Below are 25268 nucleotides of genomic sequence, written 5' to 3' on the forward strand. Positions count from 1 at the left end.
CATTCATACCAATCCATCACAAATATTTTGCTGATCAATATATACTTTAGGTTCCTAAGCTATACAAAAAAGAAAAAAAAAATCCAACCATGTTTTCCTTGATTTTTACCTTTAGCCTTTTACCAAACGACGCCACAATCTAATCACCTCCAGCTATCTAGCCAAATAATATTCCCACACAGTCTGAAGTAAATCCATCCAGCCAATTTTCAGTTATCTTTCCCATAAACACACACACACACACACACACGCACACACCAGGATGTCCTGCTTTTGCCATTTTAGCAGCATGCAGGGTAATAGTTTGCCAGGGAATGGATTTTTGAGCCATGGTTGGAATTACAGGGGATAGTGGGAGGATTTGACATCCCTTAAGACTTGGACGCACCTCACCTCAAAGCGCTTTGGGACATTAAAAAAATTATATTACAACATATTTCCTGCCTTCATGCTTGGAAGAAGTTAGTATTAGCTAACTAAGATTACGTAGGGACCCCTTCCATTTGGGGAGGCGATGGCCTCGTGGTGAAGCAGTGGGCCTGAGACCAAAGTATCATTGGTTCAAATCCCCGTCAAGCCAGAAAATCACTAAGGGCCATTGGGGAAAATCCTTAAACCTGAGTTGCTCCTGGTGTGCAGTTGAGCACCTTGCATGGCAGCACCCTGACACTGGGGTGTGTGTGTGTGTGTGAGGAATCAATGTAAAGAGCTTTTCATTCAGATGGAAAAGCTCTACATAAATGCAGTCCATTTACCATTTGTAAATGACTGAATTAGAAAACTTCAAGGAACGTTAAAGACAGACGGAACAATTAGGGAAGGATTCAGACAATTCGAAAAAGAGAAAAATTCTAAAATTCAATTGAGCATCAACCATATTGGTGAGCGGTTGCTGGGATCTAGCTCCAGAGATGTATGGATAAACACACATACACACACACACACGCTCACACACAATGAGTTCTAATATCCCGCACATGGGCCTCTTACCCGATGGGGGGGTAAGTGGGGCGTTCGTGCCTAATGTATGTGACAGAGGAAGACCTCCCTGAGTGGATCTGGATGGTTTCAAGGAATTACAGGGACGCTGCTCTTGCTGTTAGATAATTACAGGATCAGACGCACGTCTGAGAGCAAAGTCACTTCTGAGTGGAAAAACATGAAGGAGGAACGTGAGTGTGGTTAAACAGAAAGTGATGCCTAATGCAGACTCTCTGAGGTACAAACCCAGAGGCTCGATCTGCTCTGTGGCCGCATCCAGGGGCCTGACATTCAACACACCGGTCACAGCAAGCACGTGCAGGAACGCAAATTAACGCAGCGATTACTTAAAAATGATTCCAATCAATCAGTTCCCACATAAGGCCTATTTATTATGATTTTTCCTGACACCATTCAAAGACGTTTGGATTCTGCAACTCATTCTGAACTCCGCAAGACGCCGTCTAGCCATCGGCGAAGAACATGACACCATTAGCTTTAGGCATTAACTGGATGCACTGCGTGGCTTACTCAGCAGTTAACTATCATGAGTAAATTAATTTTCATTTTAGACTCGATGGGGCAGCAGCCGCGGGCGGAGCAGATGGATTGGCGGCGGAGGACACCGGGTCCATCAACCAAATGCAAGTGACGTTTCCATTAATATAAATGGTAGTTTTTAACTGCATTAAGGGGAGTTTGCGAGGCAGCTTCATTAGTCTGACCGAGCTCACGCCATGGATGCCTTTTGAGAGGAAGGTCTCAGGAGACCCGGTTGCACGACACGAGAAAGAGTCTATCAAACCTGGTTCTGCCTGACATGCACGTATCAGTGTAGAATGGTGCGAAGAGAACATTTCCAATTGAAAAAGCAATTAAAACTGGATCAAAGACGTGAACAGAGAATCCACCGTTATCGAAGTATCCCACTGCTGGTTATTACTTGAACTGAGCTAAACTGGTGACCCACTGCACAGCAGCTCGTGTTGAAGAGCTGCACAGTAGGGTTATGACAAATCTCAAATTTATTAGCCTGGGATTATAAATGATGAACTTTTAACTAAAACTCACAAAAATGACTTTGGTTTTGCCAGACCTTGAAAAAACCTCCTGCACCTAAGACAGTTTCATATTTCACATTAAAACACCTAGCGGCTCAAACACTCTTTATTATAACATGTCACTTTTACATACAATACACAAGGAATACATGAAAATGAGTACATATAGCATTTGTAGTATTTTTAATAGTGTTTCATAAATAAATTTGCTGTTAAGATATTTATCTGTTTTACAAGTAGAACGAACCGTCTCAGCTACTCTGTTGGAGCGAGGCACATCAAGCACTGATGGTTCCTTTTTCCAGTGAGTAGAGAAGCATTTCACATCTTTGGGACACTTAAGTTTGGATATTGCTAACAGCAGGTCTTCATAATCCATCTCTTAATAGTGTTGGTTAGAAAACCAGGCCCGCGTAGTTGCAATGAAATCACAAGTTACCCTCAGCTGTTCTCGCCAATTTGGAAGAAGAAAAAATGCTCAACCTGGCACTGTGAGTGTTGGCAGCTTGTGCCATTTGATGTGAGGCCATTTTTCCTCTGTTTTGTAAAACTTGTATGCTTCACAAAGCTCAAAAGGGAATTTAAAATCATGTCTCCGGCCAAGGTTCTCATGCTTTGGTATCCCTTCTGTGCCCATGTATGCATTTTGCAAATCATCATACTGTTCCGAAATCTCATCAATAAACTCATAGTTAATGTTAGTTGACTGTGACCGTATAGGAAAAAAGAAGTCCAACACATTTCGCAGAACAAGATCAAGAATGTGGTGTTGGCAGCCGATGTATTGAGGTTCATCGAATCCCTTGTCTCGAAATGTTCTCTGAAGCCTGGCTACAACACCATTTTTGCGACCAGTATTGACTGCTGTTGTGTCAGAGATGATCATCTGAATACTGTTATATCCGTTACCAATTTTATCTATTTTACCTTTATTTTTTATTTCTTTTAATTATTGTTTATTAATATATTTTAGCAATATTTATTTGTATATATTTTCTTGTTATTTCTTGATACTTGCTAATTCTTTTCTTGTTATGTTATTTTTAAATAGTATTGTGGAAACTCATGTATTTTTAAAAGTGATGCGGTGCTAGGTGCAGGAGGTTTTTTCATGATCCAATTAAATAAACTTGAAAAAAGTGATCTATGGGTAAAAGTTCATCAAATGCAACATCAGGAAAATGAAAGTTTTGAAAAAGGTTTTGTAGTCATAACCCTACTGTACAGCTTAAAACCATCTCAGGAGTCCATCGGCACTGTCTGGGAACTCTGAGGTTCCCGGAAGTGGCAGCGATCCTGCTGTCTCTCAAAAGTGTAACTGGAGAGGGGAAGTGTTTCAGATAGATTCTGGTTATCTGCATTAAAAAATTTTTAAAATACTGTTGCATAGACGGGGATGAGAGCTTTTGGGTTCATGCTTCTGATCGCTACGACTGAGGTGGTGTTTGTGTGTTTTTTCGTTGTGGAGGCTCAGCTCCAGCACGGATCTCTCCAAAAGACTCACTCACTCATCATAAACTGCTTTTCCGGGTTCAGGTCGCAGGGCAACAGCTCCAGGAGGGGACCCCAGACTTCCCTTTCCCGTGCCACATTGACCACCTCTGACTGGGGGATCCCGAGGTGTTCCCAGGTCAGTGAGGAGATATAATCTCTTCACCTAGTTCTGGGTCTTCCCCGGGTTCTCCTCCCAGATGGATATGCCTGGAACACCTCCCTAGGGAGGTGTCCAGGGGGCATCCTTACCAGATGCCCGAACCACCTCAGCTGGCTCCTTTCAACGCGAAGGAGCAGCGATTCTACTCCGAGCTCCCCACGGAGGACCGAACTTCTCACCCTATCTCTAAGGGAGACAGCAGCCACCCTCCTAAGGAAGCCCATTTTGGCCGCTTGTACCTAGTTCTTTTGGTCATGACCCAACCCTCATGACCAAAGGTGAGAATAGGAATGAAGATTGACCAGTAGATCAAGAGCTTCGCCTTTTGGCTCAGCTTCCTTTTCATCACAACAGTACAGTAGAGCAAATGCAACACGCCCCTGCTGTGCTGATCAGCACCTTTAAATCTGAGGCTGTGGTTCTCAGCAGGAAACCGATGGATTGCCTACTACAGGTAGGGAATACGGTCGTGCCACAAGTGAAGGAGTTGAAGTACCCCGGGGTTTTGTTCACGAGTGAGGGGAAGGCTGACACCTTAAACCAAATTAAGAAGTTATTTAGGATATTAGATTAGATTAGATCTAACTTTATTAATCCCATAGGAAGACTCCCTCAGGGAAATTGAGGTTCCAGCAGAATTTGTATAGCAGCACGCGGGGTAAGAAGCACACAAAGTATCAAAAGTGAACATAAAAAGAAAAACAGTTTGCAAATATAAATATGAATACACAAATATAAATACCAGACATACTGCTCGCTACTGGTTTACTAGCTACTACTGTTCCTCTCATTCCTGTCCTCTGTCTTCCTGTTACTCATCCTCTTCCCAGAGTAAGGGGTTGTACAGTCTGATGTTCTGAGGGACAAATGCGTTTTTCAGCTTTTCACATATAATTATGACATGATCATGATCCAGCACACAGGTCGTCAGGATCGACAGGAACCCTGTCAACCAGATGAGGCCAAGGGGACATTTATTACTTGGCTGCAGTGGATGACTACTGTATGGAGATGGGGATGGACCATATATCTGCCTGGTTGTTATCTGGGATCCATGTTGGTTTCGTAGGGTGGTGGATGGAGCAACCACAGCAACAGCACATGTTCCAAGATGTGACCTGATAAGGGGTCAATGTTGGCCATTAGCATTTCATTTGACTACACACAAACAGTTAAACAAAACTTATGAGTAATTTGTTGTTATACACTTTTCGTGCACTAGGAGGCAGTCACCCATACCAAGACTGGATTTATAAAGGTAAACCACACTCACACACTCATCTTCAACTGCTTAGTTCAGTCAAGGGTCGTGGGGGGCTGGAGCCTATCCCAGCAGTCATAAAGGGCGAGGCGGGGTCCACCCAGGCCACAAACAGACAAACACATTCACACCCACTCGCACACCTATGGACAATTTAAAGATTCCAATCCACATAACCCGCATGTCTTTGGATGTGGGAGGAAACCGGAGCACCTGGAGGAAACCCACGCAAACACGGGGAGAACATGCAAACTCCACACAGAAAGGCCACAGGCGGGAATTGAACCCATGACCTTCTCGCTGTGAGGCAACAGTACTAACCAATAAGCCACCGTGCTCCCCACATTTTTCACATTAAAACAACATTTATATCCTGTAAAAATGTTCTTTGCTGAGCACTGGCGGCCACTACGGATGCAATTTTGAATTTACCACATAAACAAAATTATTTAGGCGCATTTCTATTTATTATGTGCAAAAACTTTCTTCTCATTAAATACTTTTGAACATTAAATTCTTTTATGTTGTTTTAAAGTACTTTAATGGAAAATCATTTTGAACATCTTGATGCCTTTGGCGGGGAGCATCCTGATTGTATTTTAAGGTCTTTGATCTGGGTGGTTTTGAGGAAGTGTGGTCAGTTGAGGAACCTTAAAAAAAATTGGTGTGGTTTAGTTGTAGGAGCATGCTAAGGGAGAGCTCATAGCTTCCTGACTAATTGCTATGCAGCCACGGAATTTACCTTTTTCAGAAAAAATAAATAATAATAATAATCCAGGGTCCTCATTTATCAAGTTGTGCACAGAAATGACTCTAACTGCTGATGTACCAACATTTCCTATGAAAGTTAAAAATAAAACCTGTGACAGACTGGTGGCCTGTCCAGGGTGTACCTCGCCTCTCACCCAGTGATTGCTGGGATAGGGTCCAGCATCCCATCAATTCAGTTCTGTTGTGTGGGCCGCTGAAGAGGAGGTACTGCTGGCCCACCACCACTAGATGGCGCCCTGCTTGGAGTGCGGGCTTCAAGCACGAGAGGGCGTCGGAACTACTGGAGTGACAGCTGTCACACATCATCAACACCAGCTGTCACTCATCAACTTCATCCTCCATAAAAGCCGGACTGCAACTCCACCTCCCCGCCGAGAAATCAGCTACCGTTCAGGTAATCGTTCTCTGCTGTAATTTTCTGAGTGTTTGAACATTGTTCTGTGTGCAGCCGTTTTTCCTGTGGATACAGTCTGAAGCTGGATTGGTGGATTGTGTGAGCGCGACGTCTTCGCCTCTCACTCCTTCCAGGGAAGAGACTGACAGGAGCTGCACGAGTGATTCTGTATCTGGAGGTGGAGGTTTTCCCTCCTGGAGGAATCAAACACCGTAAGATTGCTGGGTGTGTGTTCACACACCCACCACTAACTGTTTCTGTTTCTGCCAGCAGTACCAGGTCTGACTGCTGAAGACAGTGGCCACCTGGGGCGCAGGGCTTGGCGGCTCCGGTGTTCTTCAGATCCGTTGGTGGTGGAGGCTGTGTGGGATCCGGTTCTTCTCTCGCCAGATGTCTTCTATCTTCGAGCCTGCCCACACGTCACCTTGTGTATAATTGACAATCCACAATATTGTTATTGTCTGTATTTCGTTGTGCGATTCACAACATTAAATTGTTACTTTTTGGCTTATCCATTGTCCGTTCATTAACGCCCCCTGTTGTGGGTCTGTGTCACGACACCTTCCCAACAGGATTTCTCGGCCAGCGTCATGGATCCCGAGGGGCGTCAACCAGAGCTTGAACAGCCAATGGAAGAGCGAGGTGCACAGGCACCAGCAGGAGTCGTGTTACGTGAGCTGCAGCAAATTCTAACCGCTTTCACTGCTCGGTTGGATTTGGTAACCGAGCAGAACGTTATTCTCATTCGGAGGATGGAGGCTCTCACCGCCAGGGTGGAGGCACGCGATCAAAGCGCTGCTGCAGCACCTCCTCCTGCTGGTCCCATGTCAGACACAGACGTTCCACTGGTCATTCAACGACCCCCCCACCATCCCCTGAAGCATACATAAGCCCTCCGGAGCCGTACGGAGGTTGTGTCGAGACGTTCGCGGAATTCCTAATGCAGTGTTCGCTCCTCTTTGCACAGCGTCCCGTCATGTATGCGTCAGACACTAGCCGGGTGGCTTATGTCATTAATCTGCTTCGAGGAGAGGCACGCGCCTGGGCTACGGCGCTCTGGGAGCAGAACTCATGGCTCCTAACGTCATACGCTGGGTTTGTAAGGGAGTTCAAACAGGTTTTTGATCATCCCAACAGAGGCGAGACCGCTTCGAGCGTGCTACTGTCAATGAGACAGGGGCGCCGGAGTGCAGCCAAGTATGCAGTTAACTTCCGCATCGCGGCTGCGAGGTCCGGCTGGAATACCGTTGCACTCCGCGCCGCCTTCGTAAACGGACTGTCTCCGGTCCTGAAGGAGCATCTGCTGGCTAAGGAGGAACACCGTCGGGAGCAGGGCGGGGGGTGTGACCGGGCACAAGCCGTCCCTCTTCCTTCCGGGTCCGAAAGGGTGCCGTCGTCCCCACGCACGGGCGCGGGTTTCTTTTTTGTGGGTAAGAAGGACAGCGGACTCCGTCCATGCATCGATTACAGAGGGCTGAACGAGATTACAGTTTGCAATCGATAGCCATTACCTCTGTTGGATTTGGTGTTCACGCCTCTGCATGGAGCCCAAATTCACCAAACTCGATCTTAGGAATGCGTACCACCTGGTTCGGATCCGGAAGGGAGACGAGTGGAAGATGGCATTTAACACCCCCTTAGGTCACTTTGAGTACCTGGTCATGCCGTTCGGCCTCACAAACGCCCCCGCGACGTTCCAAGCGTTGGTTAATGACGTCTTGCGGGACTTCCTGCATCGGTTTGTTTTCGTATATCTAGGCGACATACTCATCTTTTCTCTGGACCCTGAGACTCATGTCCAGCATGTACGTCAGGTCCTGCAGCGGTTGTTGGATAACCGGCTGTTTGTGAAGGGCGAGAAGTGCGAGTTCCACTGCACTTCTTTGTCCTTCCTGGGGTTCATCATCTCCTCCAACTCCGTCGCCCCTGATCTGGCCAAGGTTGCGGCGGTGAGAGATTGGCCCCAGCCAACAAGCCGTAGGAAGCTGCAACAGTTCCTTGGCTTTGCAAATTTCTACAGGAGGTTCATTAAGGGCTACAGTCAGGTTGTTAGCCCCTGACAGCCCTGACCTCCACTAAGGTCCCCTTCACCTGGTCGGATCAGTGCGAAGCCGCATTTAGGGAGTTGAAACGCCGGTTCTCGTCTGCACCAGTTCTGGTGCAGCCTGATCCTAATGGCCAGTTCACAGTGGAAGTGGATGCCTCTGACTCAGGGATAGGAGCCGTGCTGTCCCAGAGCAGGGAGTCCGATAAGGTTCTCCACCCTTGTGCCTATTTTTCCCGCAGGTTGACCCCGGCTGAGAGGAATTATGATGTTGGCAATCGGGAACTCCTGGCGGTGAAGGAGGCTCTTGAAGAGTGGAGACACCTGTTGGAGGGAGCGACGATGCCCTTCACGGTTTTCACGGACCATCGGAACCTGGAGTACATCCGGACCGCCAATCGGCTGAACCCCAGGCAAGCCCGCTGGTCACTGTTCTTCAGGCGCTTTGACTTCCAGATTACATACCGCCCCGGGACCAAGAACCAACGATCGGATGCCCTGTCCCGGGTGCACAAAGAGGAAGCCAAGGTCGAGTTGTCGGACCCAACAGAGACCATCATCCCCGAGTCCACTGTCGTGGCCACCCTCACCTGGGACGTGGAGAAGACCGTCTGGGAGGCCCTGACACGGAACCCGGACCCGGGGACCGGCCCGAGGAACAAACTGTACGTCCCACCAGAGGCCAGAGCTGCAGTTTTGGACTTCTGTCATGGTTCCAAGCTCTCCTGTCATCCTGGGATGCGCAGAACCATGGCAGTGGTCCAGCAGCGCTTCTGGTGGGCGTCTATGGAGGCCGACGTCCGGGATTACGTCCAGGCCTGTACCACCTGTGCCAGGGGCAAGGCCGACCACAAGAGGACTTCGGGACTCCTCCAGCACCTACCGGTGCCTCACCGCCCCTGGTCCCACATCGGCCTGGACTTTGTCACGGGCCTCCCGCCATCCCAGGGCAACACCACCATCCTCACGATAGTGGACCGGTTCTCCAAGGCGGCCCACTTCGTGGCCCTCCCGAAGCTCCCTACGGCCCAGGAGACAGCAGACCTCCTGGTCCACCACTTCGTGCGTCTGCATGGGATACCAGCAGACATCGTCTCAGATCGTGGTCCTCAGTTCTCCTCTCAAGTCTGGAGGAGCTTCTGCAGGGAACTGGGGGCCAAAATGAGTCTCTCATCCGGGTATCACCCTCAGACAAACGGACAGGCAGAGCGGGCTAACCAGGAGCTGCATAACCTCCGCGCACCCGACAGCCTGGATCGCCCATCTGGCCTGGATCGAGTATGCCCACAACAGCCAAGTGTCGTCTGCCACTGGCCTCTCCCCGTTTGAGGTGTGTTTGGGGTACCAGCCCCCATTGTTCCCACTTGTGGAGGGAGAGGTCGGTGTGCCCTCGGTCCAGGCCCACCTCAGGAGGTGCCGCCGGGTGTGGCGGACCGCCCGCTCTGCCCTGTTGAAGGCCCGGACGAGGGCCAAGGCCCATGCAGACCGCCGGCGTTCCCCGGCCCCTGCATATCAGCCCGGGCAGGAGGTGTGGTTATCGACCAAGGACATCCCGCTGCAAGTGGAGTCACAAAACTCAAGGACCAGTTCATCGGACCATTTCCCATCCTCAAGGTCCTCAGTCCGGCCGCAGTGAAGCTAAAGCTGCCAGCTTCACTGCGGATCCACCCGGTTTTCCACGTGTCACGTCTCAAACCCCATCACACCTCACCACTCTGCACCCCTGGACCTGCACCGCCTCCTGCCCGGATCATCAACGGGGAGCCGGCATGGACCGTGCGTCGGCTCCTGGACGTCCGTCGTAAGGGTCGGGGGTTCCAGTATCTGGTGGACTGGGAGGGGTATGGACCCGAAGAACACCCCTGGGTGAAGAGGAGCTTCATCCTGGACCCGGCCCTCCTGGCCGATTTCTACAACCGTTACCCGGACAAGCCAGGTCGGGCACCAGGAGGCGCCCGTTGAGGGGGGGGTCCTGTTGTGTGGGCCGCTGAAGAGGAGGTACTGCTGGCCCACCACCACCAGATGGCGCCCTGCTTGGAGTGCGGGCTTCAAGCACGAGAGGGCGTCGGAACTACTGGAGTGACAGCTGTCACACATCATCAACACCAGCTGTCACTCATCAACTTCATCCTCCATAAAAGCCGGACTGCAACTCCACCTCCCCGCCGAGAAATCAGCTACCATTCGGGTAATCGTTCTCTGCTGTAATTTTCTGAGTGTTTGAACATTGTTCTGTGTGCAGCCGTTTTTCCTGTGGATACAGTCTGAAGCTGGATTGGTGGATTGTGTGAGCGCAACGTCTTTGCCTCTCACTCTTTCCAGGGAAGAGACTGACAGGAGCTGCACGGGTGATTCTGTATCTGGAGGTGGAGGTTTTCCCTCCTGGAGGAATTAAACACCGTAAGATTGCTGGGTGTGTGTTCACACACCCACCACTAACTGTTTCTGTTTCTGCCAGCAGTACCGGGTCTGACTGCTGAAGACAGTGGCCACCTGGGGCGCAGGGCTTGGCGGCTCCGGTGTTCTTCAGATCCGTTGGTGGTGGAGGCTGTGTGGGATCCGGTTCTTCTCTCGCCAGACGTCTTCTATCTTCGAGCCTGCCCACACGTCACCTTGTGTATAATTGACAATCCACAATATTGTTATTGTCTGTATTTCGTTGTGTGATTCACAACATTAAATTGTTACTTTTTGGCTTATCCATTGTCCGTTCATTAACGCCCCCTGTTGTGGGTCCGTGTCACGACACCTTCCCAACAAGTTCAGTTTATTTATATTGCGCCAAATCACAACAAAACTGTCTCAAGATGCTTCACATGTATGATCTAACTTTACCAAGCCCCATGAGCAAGCACATAGTAGACTGCATTTATATAGCGCTTTTCCATCTGCATCAGACAATCAAGGCGCTTCACAGTTATGCTTTGCACTCACCCATTCACACAAACACACTCACACACCGATGTCAGGGTGCCGCCATGCAAGGCGCTCACTACACACCGGGAGCAGGTAGTGTATCGAGGTGCGTATCGAATCCTTGTCAGTGATGAGATTCACATGACTATTTCAATTTCAATTTCAATTTATTTTAATTTATATAGCACCAAATCACAACAGAGTTGCCTCAAAGCACTTCACACAGGTAAGGTCTAACCTTACCAACCCCCAGAGCAACAGTGGTAAGGAAAAACTCCCTCTGAGGAAGAAACCTCAAGCAGACCAGACAAAGGGGTGACCCTCTGCTTGGGCCATGCTACAAACATAAATTACAGAACAATTCACGGACGAATATACAAGAAATGCTATTGGCGCACAGGACAGGAGAATCGCCAATACAAATACAAACACTGGCAAAAATTATGGAATCACCGGCCTCGGAGGATGTTCATTCAGTTGTTTAATTTTGTAGAAAAAAAGCAGATCACAGACATGACACAAAACTAAAGTCATTTCAAATGGCAACTTTCTGGCTTTAAGAAACACTATAAGAAATCAGGAAAAAAATTGTGGCAGTCAGTAACGGTTACTTTTTTAGACCAAGCAGAGGGAAAAAATATGGAATCACTCAATTCTGAGGAAAAAATTATGGAATCATGAAAAACAAAAGAACGCTCCAACACATCACTAGTATTTTGTTGCACCACCTCTGGCTTTTATAACAGTTTGCAGTCTCTGAGGCATGGACTTAATGAGTGACAAACAGTACTCTTCATCAATCTGGCTCCAACTTTCTCTGACTGCTGTTGCCAGATCAGCTTTGCAGGTTGGAGCCTTGTCATGGACCATTTTCTTCAACTTCCACCAAAGATTTTCAATTGGATTAAGATCTGGACTATTTGCAGGCCATGACATTGACCCTATGTGTCTTTTTGCATGGAATGTTTTCACAGTTTTTGCTCTATGGCAAGATGCATTATCATCTTGAAAAATGATTTCATCATCCCCAAACATCCTTTCAATTGTCCAAAATATCAACATAAACTTGTGCATTTATTGATGATGTAATGACAGCCATCTCCCCAGTGCCTTTACCTGACATGCAGCCCCATATCATCAATGACTGTGGAAATTTACATGTTCTCTTCAGGCAGTCATCTTTATAAATCTCATTGGAACGGCACCAAACAAAAGTTCCAGCATCATCACCTTGCCCAATGCAGATTCGAGAGTCATCACTGAATATGACTTTCATCCAGTCATCCACAGTCCACGACTGCTTTTCCTTAGCCCATTGTAACCTTGTTTTTTTTCTGTTTAGGTGTTAATGATGGCTTTCGTTTAGCTTTTCTGTATGTAAATCCCATTTCCTTTAGGTGTTTTCTTACAGTTTGGTCACAGACGTTGACTCCAGTTTCCTCCCATTCGTTCCTCATTTGTTTTGTTGTGCATTTTCGATTTTTGAGACATATTGCTTTAAGTTTTCTGTCTTGATGCTTTGATGTCTTCCTTGGTCTACCAGTATGTTTGCCTTTAACAACCTTCCCATGTTGTTTGTATTTCGTCCAGAGTTTAGACACAGCTGACTGAACAACCAACATCTTTTGCAACATTGCGTGATGATTTACCCTCTTTTAAGAGTTTGATAATCCTCTCCTTTGTTTCAATTGACATCTCTCGTGTTGGAGCCATGATTCATGTCAGTCCACTTGGTGCAACAGCTCTCCAAGGTGTGATCACTCCTTTTTAGATGCAGACTAACGAGCAGATCTGATTTAATGCAGGTGTTAGTTATGGGGATGAAAATGTACAGGGTGATTCCATAATTTATTCCTCAGAATTGAGTGAGTCCATATTTTTTTCCCTCTGCTTGGTCTAAAAAAGTAACTGTTACTGACTGCCACAATTTTTTTTTCCTGATTTCTTATAATGTTTAATCTTAAAGTCAGAAAGTTGCCATTTGAAATGACTTTAGTTTTGTGTCATGTCTGTGATCTGTTTTTTTTTTTTTTTTTTGACAAAATTAAACAACTGAATGACCATCCTCCGAGGCCGGTGATTCCATAATTATTGCCAGGGGTTGTACAACTTCCATCTCTGGATGGAGCTGCACCTTAAACAGAGAGAAAAAACAGAATCAGGCATCAGAAAGACAAAAAAAAAAAACTGTATAATTTACCAGCATTAAACAACAAGAAAAACAAAGAAATACTAAGGTGATTGCTGGCCACTAGCCCTAAACTTCACTAAAAGACCCAGAATTTAGGTAAAGTTGAGGCCGCGGCCCACTCCAATTACTAATAAATGAATTAAAAGAGTAAAAAGCGTAATACAAAACTGTACCAGTATGCTAGCCATATGAAAGGGAAAATAAGTAAGTAAGTCTGGACTTGAAAGTCTCCACAGAATCTGACTGTTTTATTGACGCAGGGAGATCATTCCACAGAACAGGGGCACGATAAGAGAAAGCTCTGTGACCCGCAGACTTCTTATTCACCTTCAGGACACAAAGTAATCCTGCACCCTGAGAACGTAAAGCCCGGGTCGGTACATAAGGTTTAATTAGGTCAGCTAGGTAGGGAGGTGCCAGTCCATGAATTTTCTAGGTTAGTAGCAGAACCTTAAAATCTGATCTCACTGGGACAGGAAGCCCAATCCTCCATAACTACCAGCAATACGATACATATAGTGATACATGACGATATTGATGATACGATGCAATACGATCTAACCCTGTTCCCGATTTGATGTGATTTGATATGTATTTGATGGTGATTCAACTCCTCACAATGCGATACGATGCGATTTGGTGCAATACAATTAATGATGGGTACTGATAAGAATTTATTGATATCGATTCTGCTTATCAGTCCGATTCTTTATCGATTCCCTTATCAATACCTATTCTGAATTTTCTGTGTACAACCCCTATTCCAATGAAGTTGGGATGTCGTATGAAATGTAAATAAAAACAGAATACAATGATTTGCAGATCCTCTTCAACCTATATTCAATTGAATAAACCACAAAGACAAGATATGTAAGGTTCAAACTGATAAACTTTTTTGTATTTGTATTTTTTTTTTTTGACACTTTCCCAGCCAAAAGATTGGGAAAGTTGATGAATGCTCAAAGAACACCTGTTTGGAACATTTCCACAGGTTAACAGGTTAATTGGAAACAGGTGGGTGTCATGATTGGGTATAAAAAGAGCATCCCCAAAAGGCTCAGCCATTTACAAGCAAAGATGGGGCGCGGATCACCACTTTGTGAACAACTGCGTGAAAAAATAGTCCAACAGTTTAAGAACAATGTTTCTCAACGTTCAATTGCAAGGAATTTATGGATTCCATCATCTACAGTCCATAATATAATCAGAAGATTCAGAGAATCTGGAGAACTTTCTACACGTAAGCGGCAAGGCCAAAAACCAACATTGAATGCCCGTGACCTTCGATCCCTCAGGCGGCACTGCATTAAAAACCAACATCATTATGTAAAGGATCTTACCGTGTGGGCTCAGGAACATTTCAGAAAACAATTGTCAGTTAACACAGTTTGTCGCTACATCTACAAGTGCAAGTTAAAAGTCTACCATGCAAAGTGAAAGCCATACATCAACAACATCCAGAAACACCGCCGCCTTCACTGGGCCTGAGCTCATTTGAAATGGACAGATGCAAAGTGGAAAAGTGTGCTGTGTTCTGATGAGTCCACATTTCAAATTGTTTTTGGACATCATGGACATCATGTCCTCTGGACAAAATAGGAAAAAAATCATCCAGATTGTTAACTTCACAAAGTTCAAAAGCCAGCATCTGTGATGGTATGGGGGTGTGTTAGTGCCCATGACACGGGCAACTTACACATCTGTGATGGCACCATCAATGGTGAAAGTTACATCCAGGTTTTGGAGCAACACATGCTGCCATCCAAGCAACGTCTTTTTCAGGGACGTCCCTGCGTATTTCAGCAAGACAATGCCAAGCCATATTCTGAACTGAAGTCGTACATCAAGCAAGAATGGGAAAGAATCCCACCTACAAAGCTTCAACAATTAGTGTCCTCTGTTCCCAAACACTTATTGAGTGTTGTTAGAAGGAAAGATGATGTAACACAGTGGTAAACATACCACCGTCCCAGCTTTTTTGAAACGAAAGGCATCCATTTCAAAATGAGCAAATATTTGCACAAAAACAATAAAGTTTATCAGTTTGAACATTAAATAGCTTGTCTTTGTGGTATATTCAATTAATTACAGGTTGAAGAGGATTTGCAAATCATTGTATTCTGTTTTTATTTACATTTTACATAACTTCCCATCTTCATTGGAATTGGGGTTGTTAAAGTCTAAAAGGCGCAGATTTTATCTTCCAAAAATGGCTGTGTTTCATGTTAAACATCCTCAAAGATTCACATGCTTTTCATCTACATACTTTCATTGGGTTACCAAATGTCCTAGACAGAATAGGTCCACACGGTGTCTTAGGCCCATTGAGTCAATGCTTATCCCTAGAGACCATAGCATGAAATTGGTAAGAGTCCACAAACATCCTTGGATGGGAAACCAGCCCATTACAGGTTACTCCCACAGCAAAAATAAATAAATAAATAAATAAATAAATAAAAATAAAAAATGGCAATGACACCTTACAGTTCATTGTTAAACCCTAGATGACAAAGAAATGCAAGAGTTGATTCTTTACAGTTCTAACATGGAACTTTATCATAAACAACAACTTGTTTTTATTTGCATTTTAAACAATGTCTCAACTTAAATGGAATTGGGGTTGTAGACACTGTGCATAATTTGAAAAATGTCAGCCACCTATTTCATAAACACTACCCAATCCCGAGCCCATGGATCCCCACAGAAAACACACTAGTTACATATAAATGCTCATCACATATTTGCAGCATTATTGCTCGTACGCTGGTCCTGGAAAGCACAAATGGTTCGCTGCGCTCATTTACCAACAGAAGAAATGGTTGTGAGTATGAGGGGGGAGGATTATTTACAGCATGGAGTTAAAAAGGAAGAAGAATAATAAAATCTGTCCACACGAATAGAGGAATGAACTCAACTGTTTCCACAGTGAATTTCAACACTGTCTAAACTCTGCCGTATGAAATGTCCACTTTAATTCTTGTTATCATTAGCAACGGAAGGTTCAGTAAGCTTGAGTTCTTTTTGATCACACACCAATGTCTCCCCAAGAATGAAAATGCCAGCACAGCAGCAGCCTGCTATAAATAAAAACAATAGATCCTGAAGTTAAGCCGGGGCTCAGCGTAGCCAAGAACTCCCATCTGTTTAGGCTATACAGACACAGGCATTGTCAGAGGAATGCTGCGGCTTTCTCTGGATGGCATTTTTCCTGTTAACTAGACCCAAGAAACAGGGGTAACTCCAGCTGATCAGGACATCAGCGTGGTGGAGGCTTGCTTCCCGCAAGGAAGTGGGTAACTGTGCCAGTGCGTGCTCTGCCAGCCACACGTCCACGTCCTTTTGGGTTCACTTACACTGCGTCTGCACAGTCAAATCACCCGGAGCAAGGTCTTTCCACGGATGAATCAACCTCTCCACTCCAGAGACGATCCCAGAAACCTCTGCCCTTCCTAACCTCTGCCTCTTCAACCCACAACGAAGACGGGCAGGCTCAAATGCCAGTGTGCATTTAAGCTTTGTGGCTTCATCCTGTCCTTTTTGTACCCTTTAAAATTTCCAAAAATGCCACTTTTTGTGTCCAGAGCATGTAAAGGACCACAATTCCATAGCTCTCAATCTGATCCGTCAGCCTGCAGGCTTTCGCTGAGCGCACACAGGTCCATCTGGAACGGTTGGCTTTCCTTATGCCTGAAAATATCCTTCAAATTACGGATGACCTTTGTTCAAAGTCAATTTGAAAATGCACTTTGAGACAATAATTCAAGTAAAGACCCTTCATTATGGAAGTAAATCGGTGCCATCAGAGTTTGAATTTAAATTTTTAAGGCTGAATTTTTTTTTAGCATCAAAATCAGAGTTTGAAGTTGAATTTCTAAGGTTGAATTTGTTTAGCATAAAAATATTCAACCTCAAAAAATGTCAACCTAAAAAGAAAATTCAACCTAAAAACAAAAATTCAAGCTAAAAAAATTCAATATAAAAAAAATTCAACCTAAAAAGAATTCAGCCTAAAAAAATAAATAAAAAAAATCGAAAAGCAGGGAGAAGAAATTGATCCCGATCACAGATTTACTTCCACAAACGTTGGCTGACAAAGTTTGATCTGGATCTGATCCAGATTACACATTTTGTGGCCATTTAAATTTAACATTGAAAACCCCATTTAATGTATATTTTACATTATAATCCAATTATATTTTTGCATGAATCTGATTGGTTAAGCATGTGAGATTTCAGACCGTATAATATCAGGGTACTGGTGGGAAAATATTCGACCATTTCATATTTGGATGTATTACTCCGCGCCCTGACCAGTGTTCTGACGAGATGTCATTCCTGTTGAATGTCATTCCTGTCCTGTGCACGTATGCGCAATATTGTCAGGACGCGGAGCTGTCGATTTATGCGATAAGACGCACAATTCGACAGAACACCGGCTGCGTGCGCTGCTAGCTGTTAGCGCTGTTAGCTGAGTGCGAGAGAAAGTCGCGTACCGCCGCTGCCGCCGACATGGGTGAATTTATGCTACCATACGAAAGTACTGATGTGGATTCTGATACAGAATTACCGTTTCACATTTGATGTATTGTCACATTTGATGGATTACTATGCGTCCTGACCGGTGTTGGAGTGACGCTGTGTCGGCTCGAGTTGACCCAATTACCTACGGAATATAAACCGTGCAAACAATGGAATTGAATTAGAATGGGAATAACACCGTTGTGTCTGATGGTTTGTGGATGTTCATGCTGTTATACGGTCACAAATAACCGTTTTACAGCTCCGCTAACGCATTGCCGTAAAACTCCTTTTAACTGGCTCCGCTAACGCGGTGCTGGTAAAGCTCTATTTGCAACCGTGAAACAAATGTCCGCAAATCATCAGACACAACAACGTTATTCCCAAATTATATCTTAATCAATCTCTCTCATATTTGAAAGTGAGGTGCAGACTGACACCCACTATCACCTGACAAAGTTTGATCTGGATCTGATCCGGATTGTGGATTTTGTGGACATTTGAATTTAATATTGAAAAGCCCATTTGATGCACATTTTGCATTATATCTCAATCAAAAGTGCCTCAATCACTCTCATGTTTCTTTTATGTATTTATCTACACCACCAAAATTGGATGGAGGTTCTAATTTTATAACTGTCTGTCTATCTTCCAATTATCAGTTGGAAACCAAGTGCCAAAAAGCAATGACAAATTGTGCATAGCAAAGACAACCAATGTTCTGAGAAAATTATGTGGAAAAAAAAAATAATTCAGAAACCAAAAAAGTTGAAAAACCCAAACCCTGAAAACACCCCAAAAAACTTTTATTCAAGTACATGAACTAAATACATCCTCCTGATATTTGATCACATCTAATTTAGCTTATGAAAAGCCACTTCTAACAGGACTTTGACATTGAAATTTTTTTCCATGGTAAAAATTGGTGAAATTGGATACTCGTGCTGGCAGAGGTTTGTGCTCCACGAGTGCGGCGCTCTAGTTCAAAATGTTCCCACCACATGGGAAAAGATTTTAGTTTCGATTTGGTGCTGTTTTCTCAAGTCTTTTTAAGGATATAACCATTTAGCTTTCCTGCCACAAGGTCATTTGAGGGTCAAGGTCAAAACAAAAGGTCAGAATGAAAGCTACAGACCTCCTGTCCTTTGGTAACTATTTTTTAATATCATTTGCAGCTGGGACGGAGGCCAGCAGGAGTCACATGTGCATGTGCATGTGGTTATCAGTAAACCTCACTCCCCAACAGCTAAAGGACAGAGGCCAGTGCCCGGGTCAGCCTTTAAAGGAGTTACATTAATGAGATACTGTCCCTTTTTTCCTCAAACATGCATTTTCCCAAATCAAGGTCATTTTGAAGGTAAAGCTAAAAACAAAATGTGACTTGCAACACTAAAGATGACCCCGGTCTGAACCTAATCACATTGCATTTGTACTGTATGCCGAGTTGGACAGGATTATCTGTTACTGAATGCAAAATATAATACAAATGGTCTACTTTTGGATTACATACGACATCATGTGAATACTTAAGAAATAGTTCAAAATTGATTACTGAAAATGGTGCACATCATACTGAAAATGGACACAACCAAATATATATATATATATATATATATATATATATATATATATATATATATATATATATATATATATATATATATATATTAAAAAACTAAATTCTAATTAAAACAAAGCATTGAGAAAATTGATGGATGGATGTTTTTAGACACTTTGTTTTGATTTAGAATTAAATTTATAGATTAGCAGATTAAAAATTAATATTTGGAGTTATGTCCATTTATGTATGAAGTGCATCCTTTTGGGTAATTGATTTTTTTTAACTAATTCAAAGCATTCAAATTACATTATAAGTAAAACAAAAGTATTTTGAATATATTGTATTTTGCACTCAGTAACTGATTACATTTAAAAGTATTCTTACCCAACTCTGGCCATGTGGGAGGAGTCACACTGATGAGATTTTGTGACGGACTAAGGGACAGATGGACTCCAGTCCTACAGCTGCCGTGATATGTTGAAGCGGAACCCAATAATATCTGTGAAAGCCTCTGAGGACTCGTTCAAAACCCAAAAACAGTGAACACAAGCCCTAATCTGTTTGTTATGTAGCAACAACCCACAATATCAACCGGATAAATGTTCATTTTAATGAGACCCAGCGGGGTGCCAAAGCTCATCTCTGATCTGAAGCTCACAAACATCCGCTGAGAGTTTTCATTTTACAGTTTTTAATGAACGCACAGCTTCTTCAGTCAGGCTGTGATTTCTCTGTGCTGTGATGTTTTCTAGCTTGTGAGCGCGGCGACGACTTGTCGAGTGTCTCAATGCACGTCCACAGATGGATGTGTGTCTTTGTACGTAAAATCCCACTTGTCTTTTCTTGATGTGTAACATTTGGTGGCGATGAGAAGCACAGCTGACGGCTGGCGATGTTTTCAGCAGAGGACTGATGAGGAGTCCTTCAGACGTCAGCTCAGGTCTTCTGCTGCTGCTGCTCCGTCTACGGTGCTCCTCTCAGAGGTGCACATCCGAGGAAGACTCACCATGAATGAAAGCTTTGTTGGCATTTATATAGCCCCACATTCATCCACCCACACACACCTGACAGGGATTTGAACTGAGAACCCTCTGATCACAAGCCCACAGCTTTGACCTCTTAACCATCACTCCCTGTTTTAACACACAGTGAGAGTTTTTGCTGCAGACCAGCAGATGTTTTTGAAGCCCCAGTGTGTAGGATTTAGGGGTGTTTATTATCAGAAATGGACCGTAGCATTTGACTCTCTGTTCACTGTCAGAATACCCGGGCATCAACGGCCAGGTTGTGACATTATTTAGACATTAGTGATATACGAGTACACCAAGCTCTAACCTCTGCTTACCAAAAATGAAAAATGTGAATATTATGTTAAGTTTCAATAAAACAAATTTTAAATAAGCTCACGAGGGCTGCAGTGGCCCAAGTCATCAGCACACCAAATGTGGTGGTGTTTAGATCAAAACCGTCGCTTTCACACATGTGGAATATGGTGGCAGTGGAGAACGTTGACTTCCTTGTAGTGTCACATTTAATTCTTCTCAAGTGTTTCACAGTTAATTTGTGTCTTGTCTTCTTTTTTGTGACCCTGTCGACTATTGACAGAATGTCTGTGCAGTGGTCACGCCTCTGCAGCTTAGCTAGCCCCGCATGGCGTTGTTGAAGTTGCTACTGCTTTCTTCTAAAGCATGTGGTTCTCACATGGGTACAGGAGAAGTCGGCCAGATGAAAACTCGTTCTTTGGTGTGAACTGAGCCCGGGGGGGTTCTCTTGTTGCATCTCACACGGACGGTGTGTGTGTGTGTGTGTGTGTGTGTGTGTGTGTGTGTGTGTGTGTGTGTGTGTGTGTGTGTGTGTGTGTGTGAGAGATGTGTAAGTGACAATCATTGACGTGTTATATTCACTACGTACACACCTGCATTCACCAACAATGCCAGCGACTGTCGGCGTGTGACAGACGTGTGACTTTTAATTCAGCATGCTCAGACAAATGTACACTCGGAACTTCGATAAATAATCATGGCAAAATTCCATTCAACAGGTCATTGCTTTGTGTTGATGTGTTTGTGTTGTGTTTAGACATAAAACACAACTTTATGTCTGAAGGGATTGGACCATGTTGCACTGATATGTGCATGCAGACCAGGCCTGGTTTCATAAAGTGGTCTAATCTTTTAGTCTATTAATCTATCTATTACTTAGTCGATTAACATTAGTCACCCAACATTATTCGTCTAATCACAGTTTCACATTGACGGCTAACCTTGTAGATTAGCCATCTTACGTCAGTTGATAATTTTTACAGGCATAGCGGCCTTACAAGCACCATTGCCAAGAAACGCCCCCAGTGCGCGATAGTTTTTACTTCCGGGTTGGTCATGTCATGAACTGTCTAGCCTTTGTGTCGTTAACTGGCTTTATTAACATTTACAGACACATACGAGCTGCAGAACGATGTGCTTAGCTCTTAGCCTAGCAGTTCTTCTTCTAGACTTCCATCAAGCCTTTTTGTGCTGTTCAGCGTAACAGCAATGCCCGGTGGTTAATGGGAGAACTGTCGCAAACACATCATGACAGTTGTCTGCTGCATCCATGGCTAAAAGTGGAGGAAGCTCTCCTTTTGGAGGACTACAAGTGACGTAGGTGTGTTCTTGAGTGTTCCATGAAGTGGCGGTACATGATAGCTGCTTTTTTTGAGGTAAGCCACTGAATTTTTGTCAGCTAAAATAAGATTAGCCTCCTCTGTACCAGGCTAAAAACTTTAGTCGGGTAACACAAAACTTTAGCCAACTAAGTGCTTTGTGCAATGGCTAACATCAAAAGATTAGTCGCTTAAGTGAGTTTAGTCGACTAAACAAAATTAGACAGCTTTATGAAACCGGGCCCTGGACGTTATCGTGCACATTATTTTGTCCAACTGGAATTCAAATAAAAACCTGCAGGAAAGACTGTAGTTTAAAGCCTGGCATAGATAAAAGAAAGCGGTAGACTTGGACAACACCATGCAGGGCTATTGATTGACTATTTCAAGTGTTGCATCCCTCTGAAAGACATTTTACAGCATTGACTTTCACTGTCTGTCAATCTCTGTTAATCTCTACCTGGTTCTTATTGTAATACTGTCCTTTACAAAGAACAAAGTTGATATATTCTTCAGTTTGAATTTATTGAAAGTTACATTGAAAAACAGGCCTGGGTTCTGAACAACTCACTTGCAGGAAATCCATCTGCTCAGAACCACGAACAATTGACTAAAAGAGTTTTTCAATTTCAATTTCAATTTATTTTCATTTCTTTGTGCCAAATCACAACAGAGTTGCCACAAAGCGCTTCACACAGGTAAGGTCTAACCTTACCAACCCCCAGAGCAACAGTGGTAAGGAAAAGCCCCTTCTGAGGAAGAAACCTCAAGCAGACCAGACTCAAAGGGGTGACCCTCTGCCCATGTTGTGCTTTTTTATAGAGCACAACATGGGCGTGACAAAGGTGGACCTTCTTTCGCAAAATCCTTCCCTTATTGGTCCCTGTGGGCTTTGAGGGGAGGTCCCGCCACCCTGTCCATAACCCGGACGATAACGGGACATTTGATTTATATTGTAAGTTGAATCTGTTCTAAGTATTCAACCCAGTTCGACAAGCACATGTAAACAAATAACAGACTACAAATCAAAGTAAGAATACAGTCATTTAAGTAATTACTTATTTTAATACCAATACAAATAAAGAAAACAAAATAATAGATAAACACACGAATACATCTAACAGTCTCTTTTCCTTGACCTGTCTGTCAAGCATGTAGGTTTATAAAGCTTGTGAAATATGCATAGAAATAACGATAAGGTCAAAATACTCACTTGCTTAATAACTGTGCACACACTGTATGATACACCAACAACCCATTACAATTCAATCAGCAGATGTTCCTTTAACTGTCATTAGAATAACAAAGCAGCGCAGACTGGAGACATTTGCACATAAAATCACAATCAAATGTGCAGAAGTGTCTCATCGTGAGGTCTCTTGCATCAGAAACAGCTTTCAGCTGGAACCCGTGCACTCCGTAAACATGCTTTAGTTTATACTGAAGCGAGCACACACTGGAGAGTGACTCATCACCGAATGCTAAAGTGCCAAAATTCAGGTATGCATGCAAAATTTTCCTCTTTTGCATGAATCCTGTGTTGTGGCCACGAGCTCTTGCTGTCACTCTTGTGTTTTGGGTCAGAACATGCAGCTGATCTGCACTCGTGTTTTCTGTGCAGTGGAACAGTTTCAGCCGTGCACGTTAAGGCGGGCGAGTGGCTTCAGTGTTTACCTTTGTTCTCTCGTAGCGATGAGAGACAGAAACCTCCACGGTGCTTCGGTGAAGATGTGCGGCTGCAATTTATACGTATCATGTGGTTTCAAGAGATTATGTGTTATTATACATCACAGAAAACCACCAATGTTATTACATGTAAGAAGTAACAGAGGTCGCGGCCCTGTGAGAAACACAGCACACGAAGTGAAGATCCTCAAAAATCAGCTGTTTCCAACTAAGCAAAGAGTGCATGTGAAAGTCAGCATCAAGCACACGCAGTCGTTATTTATATCAGGGTCACATCTTTGCAAAGTATTAGCACAGGCATTGCAGAAATACATTTCAGGTCTTTTGCTTGCTTACTGGAGTGTGATCCAGCTGTTATCTGCCCGTTAATGAAGCAGCTTCAATCAACAGAATGAAGTCACTACATGCAACAGTGCAACATTTGTCATCTCAACTCAACCTGTATTTTAGTGTAGTGGGTAAGAGAATATTTAGAGGAGAATCCTGCAAATGGTGATAAAAACATCAAATTCAGCAGAAATACGCCTCAGACAATACTCTTTTGAAAAAAACGATTGACCACTTGAATTTTCAATCGGTGGTCAGGTAGGGGTCAATTGAAGAATTACACAGAGGTCAAAATTAAAAGATGCTCCAATCATATTGAAAACTATTCCACATTATTTGCCTGATCATAAAGATTCCAAAAAGGTATAATTTGGACTACCTGTGACTGAATTCCATGGAGTTACGGGATAAAAACAGCAAAAATGGTGACAAAGGTCAGTTTCATTTTGTACAGGGGTCAAAAGTTAAAGTTGCTCCAATTTCGGTAAAACGTGATGCAAATTACTAGTTGAGTTAACACGATATAGTTTGGACCATGTATCATCCTTACTTATCACGTTACGGGGTAACATATGTCACGTCATAGAATCCAATAGACCTTGTTTGACCTTTACTTTGGAGACCAAGCATTCAACACTGTCAACACTATTCCATTTATTAATCCTATTAGCTCAACCAATAATTTGCATCACTTTTTACCAAAACTGCAGTAACTTGAACTTGAACTTTTCAATATGACTGGAACATCTTTTAATTTTGACCTCTGTGTAATTCTTCAATTGATCCCTACCTGACCACCGATTGAAAAGTCAAGTGGCCAATCAGTTTTTTCAAAAGAGGAGTGTCTGAGGAGTATTTCTGCCAAATTTGATGCTTTTATCACCATTTGCATGATTGTTTCACTTATCTGCTGCACTATTTCTAAAACACGTTTAAAATGGCAGCAGTCAAGCAAAGTGCTTTACATAAATAAAAAATGGGCACCAAGTTACCCCCAATCATAACTACATTAATTAAAAATAACAATAAAATTACAGCAGGCAGTAAAACAAAAGACAAAGTAATTTGTTAATTGACCTGTTGTATTTAAATGTCTATTTTGTGCATGTGAGACTGCCGTGCAAAGATGCTGGGTCGTGCATTTCTGTCCAGCAGAGTGGACCAACTTTATTATTATTATTATTTTTTTTTTTTTACTGTCGCAATAAGCAGTCTATGAATGACAGTTCAGTTTAGTTTTTTTTTTTTTTAGCAATAAAAGA

This window comes from Thalassophryne amazonica, chromosome 8 (assembly GCF_902500255.1).
Source record: "Thalassophryne amazonica chromosome 8, fThaAma1.1, whole genome shotgun sequence".
In the NCBI taxonomy this organism is placed as follows: Eukaryota; Metazoa; Chordata; class Actinopteri; order Batrachoidiformes; family Batrachoididae; genus Thalassophryne; species Thalassophryne amazonica.